Source organism: Schistocerca serialis, unplaced genomic scaffold, assembly GCF_023864345.2.
Source record: "Schistocerca serialis cubense isolate TAMUIC-IGC-003099 unplaced genomic scaffold, iqSchSeri2.2 HiC_scaffold_1195, whole genome shotgun sequence".
NCBI lineage: Eukaryota > Metazoa > Arthropoda > Insecta > Orthoptera > Acrididae > Schistocerca > Schistocerca serialis.
Window position 1 is genome coordinate 292,501 of NW_026047398.1, and position 5,000 is coordinate 297,500.

Here is a 5,000-nt window from a genome sequence, read left to right on the forward strand (position 1 = left end):
AACCACACGTCAGCCACACACCCTTATCACGCACTACTCTCTGCCTGTAACACGCACACAGACAATATGTAAGCACCAGCATGGAACAACACCCAGTGCATCCTCTCCGCCACATTAGACAATCCACACTGTCATAACCAGACTGGGAGGTCCACTCAGAAAACAGAATATCCCACCCACCCGACAACCACCATTGCTCAGCCAAGCCACCAACACCCACACATGTCCTACACAGGGGTGCACCCAACATCACAATACTGCCTCCTCTCACAGCACACAAACAATGGCAGGAATGAAAGACACAGGTCTGCCACAACCATGGAATCAGAGCGCCGCCTGTCATGAGCCAAAGGTGCATCCTGACGTGGCAAATCAGATGATGCCGCAGGCATCCACTTACTATAGTCACAATCAACAAACCGGCCGCCCCGCCCCCCATTAAACCTTTCCTTACAACAATGTGTACCTTAACCTAACCTATATCGTACCGTAACCTAACCTATATCGTACCGTAACCTAACCTACATCGTACCGTAACCTAACCTACGTCGTACCGTAACCTAACCTACGTCGTACCGTAACCTAACCTACGTCGTACCGTAACCTAACCTACGTCGTACCGTAACCTAACCTACGTCGTACCGTAACCTAACCTACGTCGTACCTTAACCTAACCTACGTCGTACCTTAACCTAACCTACGTCGTACCTTAACCTAACCTACGTCGTACCTTAACCTAACCTACGTCGTACCTTAACCTAACCTACGTCGTACCTTAACCTAACCTACGTCGTACCTTAACCTAACCTACGTCGTACCTTAACCTAACCTACGTCGTACCTTAACCTAACCTACGTCGTACCTTAACCTAACCTACGTCGTACCTTAACCTAACCTACGTCGTACCTTAACCTAACCTACGTCGTACCTTAACCTAACCTACGTCGTACCTTAACCTAACCTACGTCGTACCTTAACCTAACCTACGTCGTACCTTAACCTAACCTACGTCGTACCTTAACCTAACCTACGTCGTACCTTAACCTAACCTACGTCGTACCTTAACCTAACCTACGTCGTACCTTAACCTAACCTACGTCGTACCTTAACCTAACCTACGTCGTACCTTAACCTAACCTACGTCGTACCTTAACCTAACCTACGTCGTACCTTAACCTAACCTACGTCGTACCTTAACCTAACCTACGTCGTACCTTAACCTAACCTACGTCGTACCTTAACCTAACCTACGTCGTACCTTAACCTAACCTACGTCGTACCTTAACCTAACCTACGTCGTACCTTAACCTAACCTACGTCGTACCTTAACCTAACCTGTATTGCACCTTAACCTAACCTGTATTGCGCCTTAACCTAACCTGTATTGCGCCTTAACCTAACCTGTATTGCGCCTTAACCTAACCTGTATTGCGCCTTAACCTAACCTGTATTGCGCCTTAACCTAACCTGTATTGCGCCTTAACCTAACCTGTATTGCGCCTTAACCTAACCTGTATTGCGCCTTAACCTAACCTGTATTGCGCCTTAACCTAACCTGTATTGCGCCTTAACCTAACCTGTATTGCGCCTTAACCTAACCTGTATTGCGCCTTAACCTAACCTGTATTGCGCCTTAACCTAACCTGTATTGCGCCTTAACCTAACCTGTATTGCGCCTTAACGTAACCTGTATTGCGCCTTAACGTAACCTATATTGCGCCTTAACGTAACCTATATTGCGCCTTAACCTAACCTATATTGCGCCTTAACGTAACCTATATTGCGCCTTAACGTAACCTATATTGCGCCTTAACGTAACCTATATTGCGCCTTAACGTAACCTATATTGCGCCTTAACGTAACCTATATTGCGCCTTAACGTAACCTATATTGCGCCTTAACGTAACCTATATTGCGCCTTAACGTAACCTATATTGCGCCTTAACGTAACCTATATTGCGCCTTAACGTAACCTATATTGCGCCTTAACGTAACCTATATTGCGCCTTAACGTAACCTATATTGCGCCTTAACGTAACCTATATTGCGCCTTAACGTAACCTATATTGCGCCTTAACGTAACCTATATTGCGCCTTAACGTAACCTATATTGCGCCTTAACGTAACCTATATTGCGCCTTAACGTAACCTATATTGCGCCTTAACGTAACCTATATTGCGCCTTAACGTAACCTATATTGCGCCTTAACGTAACCTATATTGCTCCTTAACGTAACCTATATTGCGCCTTAACGTAACCTATATTGCGCCTTAATGTAACCTATATTGCGCCTTAACGTAACCTATATTGCGCCTTAACGTAACCTATATTGCGCCTTAACGTAACCCACATTGTGCTGTAACCCAACACACGTTGGGCCTTAACCCAACACACGTTGGGCCTTAACCCAACACACGTTGGGCCTTAACCCAACACACGTTGGGCCTTAACCCAACACACGTTGGGCCTTAACCCAACACACGTTGGGCCTTAACCCAACACACGTTGGGCCTTAACCCAACACACGTTGGGCCTTAACCCAACACACGTTGGGCCTTAACCCAACACACGTTGGGCCTTAACCCAACACACGTTGGGCCTTAACCCAACACACGTTGGGCCTTAACCCAACACACGTTGGGCCTTAACCTGCTCTGTAATTGTCATACGACGCGTTAAATTAGTGTAGTGTTGCCCAACTGCAACCCCCGCAATATAGTTTGCTACTCGCACTGCCCGGTCCCCAGTGTATCGCTTCATGTTAAACACCTTGCAGCTATACACTGTAATGTGGATGGCAGCAGGACGTACATGCTCAATGCCCTTTGCAGTTGTTCATTGGCATTTGCAGTTGTTCATTGGCATTCGCATGGCGAAGCACTTAGCCTACGCTGTGGTACGGCCTGTGTCAACTGTCCGCTGATGTTGTACGTCCAAATCACACACTGTACTGCACATTGGTCCTCATGTACTGAATGATACATCGTGGTACATGTGACCGTACAACGACTGCGCCAACAACGGCGAACCATGCGGTCCAAATGTTGTGCACTCAGCTACGTGTCGTCTCCCTATAAGAGCTGGATTGCAGTGTGGTATGCCCTGGATGGCGATCAGCATGAGCCGTCTGTTGATGTAGTGGCGCGTGTTGTCAGACGTAGTCGTCTCTTCTCACACACCGTGATAGCATGGTGCACTGCGTTCCACATCTGCGACATGCGACAGAGGCCGGTTGACAGTCGTTCGCGCAATGGACATCGCATACGTACGGGGGCCACCTTCCACGTGTTCGCGAAGCGTGCACATGTTGTTGCGTGTATGTGGGCAGACAGTGTGTCGTGACACCTGACACAGGCATGCAACAATCGTTGAATTTGCAAATGGCGATGGACGCCTACGTTTGCTGGTGACGTTACGCAAATGAACAACTGGTAAACCGTTGTGGTGCGGTTGTTCTCGCTAGAGGTGAATCAGTGATGGCGACGATCGGTTGAGCTACCAACCGGTTGTTCCAGCGATACCCACCATGCCCACGAACGTGAATGGCATCTGGGTGTGAAGCGATACGCGGCGGTGGCTGGGTGGGACCGTCCCCGGCCGGTGAGGGGGGGCCTCCCGGCGTGCTGGCCGCGCGGTGCGTGGGCGCACGCGCTACAGCCGGCTGGTGGGGGCGGCCAGTGGCAGGCGCGCCGGCCGACGGAGGCGGCAGGCGGCGCAGCTGCGCGCCGGCGCACCCTGCACGCGGCGCCGTGCGGCCAAAGTAGGTCCTCGCGGGCCCGGTGCGAAGCGCGGTGGACATCTGCAGTGTGCTGGTCCGATTGAGGACTGTGTGCGCTGAGGATGCGCCGCCGCCTGGCGCTCGGCGCCGCGACGCCGTCTGCTGCTCGGTCGCCTCTGCGGTTCTCGCAGGTGGTTTGTATCGCAGCTGTGCGGACGTGTTGGCGCGTGCGCTGTGCTGGGAGAGTTCGCTTCGGCACCCAAGTGGGGCTTTTGTCCTTCTGTGGCGCTGGCGTTGGAGCTGCCGGTCACCGTAGGTGGCGCGTGTTGTCTCCCGCCGGCAATGCCACGACAGCACGCTCCCGGGCCTCTGTCGGCAGCGGCAAGCTCAGTTGGGAGCACGGGTGGTCGCACCTAAAGCGTCTACTCGCCAAACTCCGGGCGATTGCGCCTCTCTCGAACCCGACCAAGTACTTAGGACGGCGCTGCGCGCCGCCGGGACCTGAGAGGGTTTCGAGGTGTATGGTGCAGGGGAGCTCAGCCTCCTCCTGTTTGCAGAATAATTGAGCGGACGCTTGCGTGTTCGCGCGGGCCCCCGGGACACACTCCCGGGCGGCCGGCTGCTCAGCTCTAGTTGACGCAGCTCCCTGGTTGATCCTGCCAGTAGTCATATGCTTGTCTCAAAGATTAAGCCATGCATGTCTCAGTACAAGCCGCATTAAGGTGAAACCGCGAATGGCTCATTAAATCAGTTATGGTTCCTTAGATCGTACCCACGTTACTTGGATAACTGTGGTAATTCTAGAGCTAATACATGCAAACAGAGTCCCGACCAGAGATGGAAGGGACGCTTTTATTAGATCAAAACCAATCGGTCGGCTCGTCCGGTCCGTTTGCCTTGGTGACTCTGAATAACTTTGGGCTGATCGCACGGTCCTCGTACCGGCGACGCATCTTTCAAATGTCTGCCTTATCAACTGTCGATGGTAGGTTCTGCGCCTACCATGGTTGTAACGGGTAACGGGGAATCAGGGTTCGATTCCGGAGAGGGAGCCTGAGAAACGGCTACCACATCCAAGGAAGGCAGCAGGCGCGCAAATTACCCACTCCCGGCACGGGGAGGTAGTGACGAAAAATAACGATACGGGACTCATCCGAGGCCCCGTAATCGGAATGAGTACACTTTAAATCCTTTAACGAGTATCTATTGGAGGGCAAGTCTGGTGCCAGCAGCCGCGGTAATTCCAGCTCCAATAGCGTATATTAAAGTTGTTGCGGTTAA

General features: G+C 51.7%; 1 non-coding gene across 1 annotated transcript in view; it reads left to right on the plus strand.

Annotated features, from left to right (window-relative positions):
- The first annotated feature begins 4,362 nt into the window (after positions 1-4,362).
- LOC126434756 (small subunit ribosomal RNA) overlaps positions 4,363-5,000 on the plus strand; it is a 1,910-nt gene continuing 1,272 nt past the window's right edge. Inside the window, exon 1 of the ribosomal RNA XR_007579464.1 lies at positions 4,363-5,000. This exon is cut by the window's right edge and continues 1,272 nt beyond it. This is a non-coding gene — a ribosomal RNA (small subunit ribosomal RNA).